Source organism: Loxodonta africana, chromosome 9 (genome assembly GCF_030014295.1).
Source record: "Loxodonta africana isolate mLoxAfr1 chromosome 9, mLoxAfr1.hap2, whole genome shotgun sequence".
Classification (NCBI taxonomy): Eukaryota; Metazoa; Chordata; class Mammalia; order Proboscidea; family Elephantidae; genus Loxodonta; species Loxodonta africana.
Window position 1 is genome coordinate 54,720,731 of NC_087350.1, and position 11,987 is coordinate 54,732,717.

Genomic DNA, 11,987 nt, shown 5'->3' on the forward strand with positions numbered 1-11,987 from the left:
GTGAAGGACAGGACATCCAGAAAGAAGCTCAATAAAGACACGGAAGATCTAAATGCCACAATCAAGCAACTTGACCTCATAGACATATATATACAGAACACTGCACCCAACAGCAACCAAGTATACTTTCTTTTCTAGTGCACATGGAACATTCTCTAGAATAGACCACATATTAGGTCATAAAGCAAGCCTTAGCAGAATCCAAAACGTTGAAATATTACAAAGCATCTTCTCTGACCATAAGGCCAAAAAAGTGGAAATCAATAACAGGAAAAGCAGGGAAAAGAAATCAAACACCTGGAAACTGAACAATACCCTGCTCAAAAAAGACTGGATTATAGAAGACATTAAGGATGGAATAAAGAAATTCAGAGAATCCAATGAGAATGAAAACACTTCCTATCAGAACCTTTGGGACACAGTGAAAACAGTGCTCAGAGGTCAATTTATATCAATAAACACACACATACAAAAAGAAGAAAGGGTGAAAATCAAGGAATTATCCCCACAACTTGAACAAATGTAAAGAGAGTAACAAAAGAAACCCACAGGCACCAGAAGAAAACAAATAATAAAAATTAGAGCAGAACTAAATGAAATAGAAAACAGAAAAACAATTGAAAGAATTAACAAGACCAAAAGCTGGTTTTTTGAAAAAATCAACAAAATTGATAAACCACTGGCCAAACTGACAAAAGAAAAACAGGAGAGGAAGCAAATAACCCGAGTAAGAAATGAGGTGGGCGATATTACAACAGGCCCAACTGAAATTAAAAGAATCATATCAGATTACTATGAAAAATTGTACTCTAACAAATTTGAAAACCTAGAAGAAATGGATGAGTTCCTAGAAACACACTACCTACCTAAACTAACATAGAGGTAGAAAACTAAATAGACCCATAACAAAAGAAGAGATTGAAAATGTAATTAAAAAAACTCTCAACAACAACAAAAAAACGCTGGCCCAGACGGCTTCACTGCAGGGTTCTACCAAACTTTCAGAGAAGGGTTAAAACCACTACTACTAAAGGTATTTCAGGGCATAGAAAAGGACGGAAGACTACCAAACTCATTCTATGAAGCCACCATATCCCTGATACCAAAACCAGGTAAAGACACCACAAAAAAAGAAAATTACAGACCTATATCCCTCATGAACTTAGATGCAAAAATCCTCAACAAAATTCTAGCCAATAGAATTCAACATATCAAAAAAATAATTCACCATGACCAAGTGGGATTCATACCAGGTATGCAGGGATGGTTCAACATTAGAAAAACAATTAATGTAATCCATCACATAAATAAAACAAAAGACAAGAATCACATGATTTTATCAACTGATGCAGAAAAGGCATTTGACAAAGTTCAACACCGATTCATGATAAAAACTCTCAGCAAAATAGGAATAGAAGGAAAATTCCTCAACATAATAAAGGGCATTTATTTTTTCTGGGATAGAAAGCCAATAGCCAACATCATCCTAAATGGAGAGAGCTTGAAAGCATTCCCCTTGAGATCGGGAACCAGACAAGGATGCCCTTTATCACCACTCTTATTCAACATTGTGCTGGAGGTTCTAGCCAGAGCAATTAGGCTAGATAAAGAAGTAAAGGGCATCCAGATCAGCAAGGAGGAAGTAAAATTATCTCTATCTGCAGACAACATGATCTTATACACAGAAAACCCTAAGGAATCCTCCAGAAAACTACTGAAACTAATAGAAGAGTTCAGCAGAGTATCGGGATACAAGATAAACATACAATCAGTTGGATTCCTCTACACCAACAAAAAGAACATCAAAGAGGAAATCACCAAATCAATACCATTTACAGTAGCCCCCAAGAAGACAAAATACTTAGAAATAAATCTTTCCAGAGATGTAAAAGCCTTGTACAAAGAAAACTACAATACACTTCCGCAAGAAACCAAAAGAGAACTACATAAGTGGAAAAACATACCTTGCTCATGGATAGGAAGACAACATTATAAAAATGTCTATTCTACCAAAAATGATCTATACATTTAATGCAATTCCGATCCAAATTGCAACGACATTCTTTAATGAGATGGAGAAACAAATCACCAACTTCATATGGAAGGGAAAGAGGCCCCAGATAAATAAAGCATCAGTGAAAGAGAAGAACAAAGTGGGAGGCCTTACTCTACCTGATTTTAGAACCTCTTATACCGCCACAGTAGTCAAAACAGCCTGGTACTGGTACAACAACAGATACATAGACCAATGGAACTGAATTGAGAATCCAGACATAAATCCATCCACATATAAGCAGTTTATATTTGACAAAGGCCCAAAAATAGTTAAATGGGGAAAAGATAGTCTTTTTAACAAATGGTGCTGGCATAACTGGATATCCATCTGCAAAAAAATGAAACAAGACCATACCTCACTCCACGCACAAAAATGAGCTCAAAATGGATCAAAGACCTAAATATAAAATCTAAAACGATAAAGATCATGGAAGAAAAAAGAGGGACAACGTTAGGAGCCCTAATACATGGCATAAACAGGATACAAAATATTACTAACAATGCAGAAGAAAAACTAGATAACTGGGAGCTCCTAAAAATCAAACACCTGTGCTCCTCCAAAGACTTCAACAAAAGTGTAAAAAGATTACCTACAGAATGGGAAGAAGTTTTTAGCTATGACATTTCCGATCAGCACCTGATCTCTAAAATCTACATGATACTGCAAAAGCTGAACTGCAAAAAGACAAATAACCCAACTAAAAAATGGGCAAAAGATATGAACAGACACTTCACTAAAGAGGACATTCAGGTAGCTAAGAGATATGAGGAAATGTTCACGATCATTAGCCATTAGAGAAATGCAGATCAAAACTACAATGAGATTTCATCTCACTCCAACAAAAAAACTGGCATTAATCCAAAAAACACAAAACAATAAATGCTGGAGAGGATGTGGAGATATCGGAATACTTATATACTGCTGGTGGGAATGTAAAATGGTACAACCACTTCGGAAATCGATTTCACACTTCCTTAAAAAGCTAGAAATAGAACTACCATATGATCCAGCAATCCCACTCCTTGGACTATATCCTAGAGAAATAAGAGCCTTTACATGAACAGATATATGCACACCCATGTTCATTGCAGCACTGTTTACAATAGCAAAAAGATGGAAGCAACCAAGGTGCCCATCAGCAGATGAATGGATAAATAAATTATGATATATTCACACAGTGGAATATTACGCATCAATAAAGAACAGTGAGGAATCTGTGAAACATTTCATAACATGGAGGAATCTGGAAGGCATTATGCTGAGTGAAATTAGTCAGTTGCAAAAGGACAAACACTGTATAAGACCACTATTATAAGAACTCAAGAAATAGTTTAAACAGAGAAGAAAATATTCTTTGACGGTTATGAGAGGGGGGAGGGAGGGAAGTTGGGAGAGGGGTATTCACTAATTAGATAGTAGATAAGAACTACTTTTCGGTGATGGGAAAGACAACACATAATACAGGCGAGGTTAGCACAATTGGACTAAACCAAAAGCAAAGAAGTTTCTGGAATAAACTGGATGCTTCGAAGGCCAGGGTAGCAGGGGCTGGGGTTTCGGGACCATGGTTTCAGGGGACATCTAAGTCAATTGGCATAATAAAGTCTATTAAGAAAACATTCTGCATCCCACCTTGGAGAGAGGCCTCTGGGGTCTTAAATGCTGACAAGTGGCCATCTAAGATGCATCAATTGGTCTCAACCCACCTGGATCAAAGGAAAATGAAGAACACCAAGGACATAAGGTAATTACAAGCCCAAGAGAGAGAAGAGGCCACATAAACCAGAGACTACATCAGCCTGAGACCAGAAGAGCTAGATGGTGCCTGGCTACAACCGATGACTGCCCTGATAGGGAACACAACAGAGAACCCCTGAGGGAGCAGGAGAGCAGTGGGATGCAGAACCCAAATTCTCATAAAAGGACCAGGCTTAATGGTCTGACTGAGACTAGAAGGACCCTGGTGGTCATGGCCCCCAGACCTTCTGTTGGCCCAGCACAGGAACCATTCCCAAAGCCAACTCTTCAGACAGGGATTGGACTGGACTGTGGGTTGGAGAGGGATGCTGGTGAGGAGTGAGCTTCTCGGATCAGGTGGACACTTGAGACTGTTGACATCTCCTGCCTGGAGGGGAGATGAGAGGGTAGAAGGGGATAGAAGCTGGCAAAATGGACACGAAAACAGAGAGTGGAGGGAGGGAGTGGACTGTCTAATTACGGGGAGAGTAATTGGGAGTATGTAGCAAGGTGTATATAAGTTTTTGTGTGAGAGACTGACTTGATTTGTAAACTTTCACTTAAAGCATAATAAAAATTAAAAGATAAAAAAAGCATGCGTTTACCCAACAGGCTCTCCTTTTGAATAAATAACTATTAAACACACTTTGTAAAATGCAAATTTTTAAAAATGCAGTAGACTGGGTTCTTCCCAGGTAATTATAGTCTGCCCGGTGAGTCTGCATTAAAGGCTTTCTTATTTGGTAGGTCTATTGCTCTTTTCAGATTATAAATTAAGACCTTTCCAGAAGGCAGGCTCTCTGCTCTCCCCACCCCCAGCCCTCTCAGGTGGGCACAAGTGTCTCTGCCATAGGAATCTTGGAGGCCCCTGAGACCCCAAGGACTCTTCCCTATCTGTAAAGGGCCAGTGGGATGTCGGTGCCTAAACACCCAGTTCCCACCCCAGCTGTCCATCCCTCCTCGAAAAGAAGTGTGTCCACAGCTATCCATCTCTGCACCCATCACCTCCAGGCACCTACAGGAGGCTTCCTGCTCCTCCACCCACCTCCACACCTCTATCTCCTCTTCAGTCCTTCCCCTCATCCTGAAGAGCCCTTAAGAATGTAAGGTGATGGTGGTTCTCCCAGCTTCACTGTCCTCTGTGGCTTCCCCTTACCCTGAGAGCACAGCCAGGGACCCTGCCTGGCCTTCAGTCTGCCCTGCCTTCTCTGCCCCTGCCTGGCTGGGTCTGTGCCCTGGCCCAGGGCTCTGTCTGCCTGGCAGGACCTCTCCACACTTTCCCTCTCTTCACCCTCTTACCTTGCTCAGGCCTGCTCAGCCTGCCAGGCTCAAGTCACTCACTCTTCTTTTCCTCCCTCCCCTTTGAATAAGTGCTGAGTACCTGCTGTGTGCCAGCTCCATGCTGGGCCCTGGCCATATGGTGGGAGCAAGTCAGTCATGGCTCCTGCCCCCCTGGAGTTTCACGGCCAGTGAAATTCTTCCCAAAGGACATACAGGGGTTAACTAAGTGGAGAAGGCATGGGGTTAACTAAGTGGAGAAGGCATAGGGTTAACTAAGTGGAGAAGGCATAGGGTTAACTAAGTGGAGATGGTACAGGACAACTAAGAGGAGAAGGCACAGGGATTAACTAAGTGGTGAAGGCATGGGGCTTAACTAAGAGGAGAAGGCACAGGGTTAACTAAGAGGATAAGGCTCGGGGTTAACTAAGAAGAGAAGGTGCAGGGGTTAACTAAGTGGAGAAGGCATGGGGTTAAATAAATGGAGATGGCACAGGTTAACTAAGAGGAGAAGACAAGGGGGTTAACTAAGTGGAGAAAGAGTGGGGGTTAACTAAGTGGAGAAAGAATGGGAGTTAACTAAGCAGAGAAGGCACAGGGATTAACTAAGAGAAGGCACAGGTTAACTAAGAGGAGAAGGCAAGAGGGGTAACTAAGCGGAGATGGCACAGGTTAACCAAGAGGAGAAGGCACAGGGGTTAACTAAGTGGAGAAGGCACAAGGTTAACTAAGAGGAGAAGGCACAGTGTTAACTAAGAGACTAAGGCTCGGGGTTAACTAAGAAGAGAAGGCACAGGGGTTAACTAAGTGGAGGAGGCATGGGGTTAACTAAGCGGAGAGGCTTGGGTGTTAACTGAGGGGTGAAAGCAAGGGGGTTAACTAAGAGGAAAAGGCACAGGTTAACTAAAAGGAGACGGCAAATTGGGTAATTAAGTGGAAAAGGCTCAGGTTAACTAAGAGGAAAATGCGGGAGTGAGAGCACAGAAGGACGGTCCTGTGCAGGCCCCTGGGGGAGACGATGGAAGGCCCTGGGTTCCTGTTCAGAGAGTGGGAGGGCTGGGGCAGGAGGAGGCTGTCAGGAGAAGGGCCAGGCTCTGCAGGGCTCTAGGGCCCTGTTGAAGGTTTCCTCCTTGCTGTTGGGGAGTGTTCAGAGGAGGATAGGATGGGGTTTGTGTTTTTAAAAGATAATGGAGCTTTCAATTTGGAGAGGGACTGGGTGAATCAAGACTGGACGTGGAGTGGCTGGTTGGGTGGGGGCGCAGGGTCCAGGCAAGGGGAGGGCAGCTGCAAACTGGGGCTGGCTCTGGAGAGGGAGGGAATAGACTCAAGAGGTGTTTAGGAGGTAAAATTGACTGCACTTCTCATTGCAGTTAATTCCCATCTCACCTGCCTGCTGAATTGGCAGCTTCCTTAGGACAAATCTGTTCACAGCAGCACTCGCAGCATCTAGCACTTGGCTTGGGACATAGTAGGTACAGTGTTCTGGGAATGAATGAATGACAGAGACAGGGAAGAATGAATGAATGAATGGGTTTAACAGATAAGGAAACTGACACCCTAGGTAGCAGGCAGTGGTTCACCTGGGTGGGAGGATGACAACCAGAGGTGGAGGAGACCCAGCACCAGGGCTGGGAGGGACACCAGAGGTTGTCCACTCAGGGCCTGGGCAGTGGAAAATCTCTGCTCCCTCCACCTTGTTCACAAATACCTATTTTCATAACTCGTCATTTACCCACACACCCACAGGCAGGAACACGCACTGTCCCAATAAATAAATTTGGGCCACTTTTCAGCATCGTTTTACCGTTCCCCGGAAGGTTGGATCACGTGGCCTCCAGGAACAGCCCATTAGCTGGCAGGCTGAAGCATATCATATTGAATTCCACAGCCCGCGGAGCCCATGGGCCCCCGTGCTGCTCGGAAACCTGTGCTGATTTATTAGGGCGCAGTTGTGCTGCCTATTTCTTATAATGAACATGGTGCCCCCTCCTCTTGCTAGGACCATTTTTCCAAACCTTTGCCAGGGAAGCACGGTGAGAGGATCTTGAACGCATTCCCTGACTACAGCTTTAAGGGAAGGGGGTTGGAGTGGAGGGAGGTTGGAGGCAGGTAGTGGGTGCTGGTGTTGAACTTGGGTGTAACTAGCAGAGGAGGGTCTCAAGGCATTGCCTTACTGCTGTTCTGGCTCCAGCCTCCTGCCTCACTGCCTTCTGCCCAGTGTCCCCCACCCCAGTATCTCCCTGTCCCCTCCACCTCCCACTACACTGCCCACTGCTGCAGCAGGGCCTATGGATGGGCCAGCCAGGGGCTCAGCCCTTAACCCCCACGACCTGGCCATACCAGGTTCCTTTACCTCCGCCCCACTTCCTGGCCTTTAGCCCATGACACACCGCACTTACCACACCTCTTCCCAAACTAAAATAGGACATGTGCCCATACTGACATTCCAACCTCACCTTGACAGAACCACCCACAGAAACACCCCACCCCAGCATACAGTTCACATGTCTTAGTTACCTAGTGCTGCTGTAACACAAATACCCTAAAGAACAGGCATTTGTTTTCTCACACTTCTGGAGGCTAAAAATCAAATCAGGATCTCGACCCTGTCAATTCCTTCCTTGTTGGTAGCCTGGCATTCCTTGGTTCCTTGGCAGTCCTCACTGGGTTCCCAGTATGCGCTTGAGTCCCTGTCTAATCTGCTCTTTCTATAACTCAGAAGTGATTAGGTTCAGGACACACTCTGCATTGGTAATGGCCTCATTAACATAACAAAGAAACTCTTGTTTCCAAACGAAAGCACATCCACAGGAACAAGGGTTAGGATTGCAGGATATATTCTGGGGGGACACCATTCAATCCATAACACCATACCTACTACCCACACTGACGCACACCACACCCAGCAAAGCTAGTACACCCAATACTCACACACACTCATACACACACTTCCACATGCATTTTGAATCTCCATGTGGTAGGTAAACTTTTGTCATGAATTCTTAGTTTGATTGCTCTGTGATTAAGAATTATACCCTTTCCTTATTGAGCCTTCTTTGTGTCAGGCATTGTGTTAGGTGCTAACACTACAATCGCAAATAAGCTCAGACCCCACAGCTTAATAAGGGAGAAAATAAATCAGGCAACATTAACAATCCAGTGTGGCCCAGGCTATGGCAGAGGGAAGCCCAACATCTTATATATTTTCCTGTACTTAGGTTGATTCATTTTTGTTTGTTTCTATTACCAAAGACTCTGCTGGACAAATGGCATTGGTGGTTCAGTGGTAGAACCCTTGCCTTCTGTGCAGAAGACCCGTGTTCAATTCCAGCCAATGTATCTCATGTGCGTTGCTATGATGCTGAACAGGTTTCAGCAGAGCTTCCGTACTAAGACGGACTAGGAAGAAAGCCCTGGCCATCTACTTCCGAAAATCAGTCAACGAAAACCCTATGGATCCTTCTGATCTGCAGCCAATCATGGGGACAGCACAGGGCCAGGCAGCATTTCGTTCCATTGTGGATGGGGCTGCCAAATGTCTGGGCCCATTCAAAGGCAGCCAACAACGACTGTATGTATGTATTTTTTTCACTGTTATATTAACTTGCATTTCTTGAATTATTAGTGTGGATGAGCATGTTCTCATTTGTTTATTGTCCATTTGCATTTCTTCTTCTGTGACATCCTTTGCCTGTTTTTCTGCTGAAATGATTGTCTAATTCTTCAAATTTTTAATTATCTGTTGCAACGTTCTTGGATAATCCTTCAACCATGTTCTAGAATGGATCTTTAGCTTTCAAGCACAGGGGTTCTGTTTTTCACTATTTAGCAGTGAGAATTCTTCTAAGCTTTTGTTTTCAGAGTGCTCCTTTTAGCAGCACTCTCCTGTTTACTGATGAAACATCCTTGGAATGATTTCAGTATTCATCAGAGTCCACTGAGAGGCTGCTGCAGGCCCAGTGTGCTCAGGCTTGGTGTTCAGTGGAAACAACTTTGAACAGAATGTCCCTGAGAATCTGTGTTCCAGGTTGGCAGGCTCACCGCTTCCTCCGTTCAGTCCATTCCCCCAGGAACCCTTGCTGGGGTAGGGTGAGGAGCACATATACCTCTCCCTGCTAGCTGCTTTGCTCCTCTGATCAACCTACACACTTCACTGGCACAGGAGTCACCCAGATGCTTGTTAAAACTTCGGGTTCCGCGGAATAGGACGTAGAGGTACAAACTCATGATTTCTAAAGTGTGTATATGTGTATTAGTTTCCTAGGGCTGCCAGAACAAAACACAGCAGCACCTGTGAGAGCTGGAACTCAGCCGACTGCCTTGCTTTTCTGGGGCTTGCAAGTTTTCCACTTTTGACGGGGTGTGGTCTCACCACTTTTCTATCACTCCTTTTGGCAAAGCTGGTGGTATAGTGTTTAAGAGCTATGGCTGCTAACCAAAAGGGTGGCAGTTCAAATCCCCCAGGGGCTCCTTGGCGGGGTAGTTCTACACTGCGATAGGGTTACTATGAGTCAGAATAGGCTCAATGGCAACGGGTTTGGTTTTTGGTTTGTGGCTCCTTTTAGTGGAAAATATTTTAGTTTTCCTTCTCTGACAGGTTTCCGTCTTACACAGTTTCTGGTTTTCACAGGTTTTACTGTACCACAAACTGGGTGGCTTATAGGAACAGAAATGTATCACCTTACCATTCTGGAGGCTAGTAGTCCAAATTTAGGGCGTTGGCAGAGCCTCGTTCTCTCTGAAAGCTCTAGGAGAAGGCCCGCCTGGTCTCTTCCAGCTTCTGGCAGCCCCAGGCCTTCCTTGGTGTATAGATACAGCTTCACACTGCATCCTTCCTGTCTCTCTGTGTCCCTTCTCCTCTTTTGTAAGGACACCACTCAGATTGGATGAGGACCCACCTGGCTCTGGTAGGACCTCATGTTAGTTTAACTGATAGCATTTTCAAAGACCCTTCTTTGAAACAAGGTCACATTTAAGGGAACTGGGGATTAGGATTTGCACATACCTTTTGGGGGGACATAATTTAATCCATAACAACAGGTACGGCATGCTTACTTGCACATATGTATGTATATGGATGCATATTTGTATTTTATGCATACGTATAGATACATGAGGAGCCCTTGTGGCACCATGATTGAGCCCTCGGCTGCTAACCACAAGGTCGGCAGTTCAAACCCATCAGCTGCTCCGTGAGAAAAAAGACCTGGAGATCTGCTCCCATCAAGATTTCAGCCTAAGAATCCCAATGGAGCGGTTCTACTCTGGTCTATAAGATCTCCATGAGTTGGAATCGACTCAACGGCACACAACAAAAACAACAATGGATATATGCATGTTATTTCCTAGCCATGTCTGCTGAAAGGGTCAAGAAGCACAGACACTCCAGTAGTGTTCAGATCTTGGTCTCTATTACCATTCCCCAGCCTTCCTCAGAGAAATGGCTAACTCCAGAGCTGGGGCAGGGTAGGAACAAGCTAAGCCTGGGACATCTTGTTACGCCAGAGAGTAAGGAAATATTCACAGACAACACTGGGATTTGTCACCAGGACCCAGGTACTAGCTTGAAGGGGCTCCCAGGGCCCAGATCTGGACTGGTTAAGCACCCAAATAATTGAGTATTAAATTATATCCTTAAAATAGGAATGTATGAGGTAAATAAATACATGGGGAGGAGAACTTGTGCTGACAGTGGAATCCTGAGGGCCAACTGGCAAATGTAGAGGGAGGGCTAGGGTTGGAAAATCATCTTTTGCAATCATCATAATACACATTGGATCAATCAAGAATTATTAATTGTTGCTAGATCCAGGGGGAAATTTTGATGAGGAACAGGATATTTGCATGGTCTCAAGTGTCTCCCCACAGACTGCTTATTAGTTACAAGGACGAAAAAAAAAACCCAGTAATTATACAGTGGAGAAACTGGACATTACCTTGATGAGGTGATCAAACTTCACATCACCAGTGAGGGACATAGAGGCAGCGTGGGCCTAGAGATGAATTACTCTGGAATGTTCTGTGCAATATTCTGGCCAAGAATGAAATAAGCAGAAACTAGTCAGGAGGAAACATCAGACAAATGCAAAATGATATTTCTGTTTTTAAAAAAGGGGAGAACTGTATCCTGCCAAAATGTCAATGCATAAAGACAAAGAAAAGCTATGGAAATATTCTAAATTAAAAGAGGCTAATTTAAAGAGGCAGGACAACTAAATGCAATCCCTGACCCTAGACTGCATCCTGTACTGAAGGGAAGAAAACACTATAAACGACATTATTGCTTCAAAAAAAAAAAAAAAAAATTGGAATGTGAATGATAGTATATAAAAGTACGTATCAATGTTGAATTTACTGACGTTGATAACTATACAGCAGTTATGTAAGAGAATACCTGTATTCTTAGTAAAACACACACTGAAGTATTTAGGGATAAAGGACCATGATATATGTAACTTACCGTCAAGGGGTTCAGGAAAAAAAATTGTGTGTGTGTATGTGTAGAGAGAAAGGGAGTGAAGAAGCGAGGGAGGGAGGGAAGCAGGGCAAATGATAAAGCAAATGGGGTGAAAATGTTAACAATAGGAGAATCTGGGTAAAAGGCCTGTATGTGTTCTTTATACTGTTTTGATTTTAGTAATTCACCTATAAGTTTGAAATTATTTCCAAATGAAAGGTTTAAAAAAAACCATCTTCAGATTCCAGAGCTTGAAATTTTACACTTATCATCATTAAAAAAGGGGGGAAAGAAAGAGAACAGTTAAAAAAAAAATCATATTCTGTCATGAAATGGTGTCCATGATATTCTGCCAAGTGAAAAAAGCAAACTGTCGATCAGTGTGAATAGTGTGATTGTATTTTTGTCTTAAAAGTATAAGTTTCCATGTACAGGCATAGAGTCTGTCAAAATCTTGAT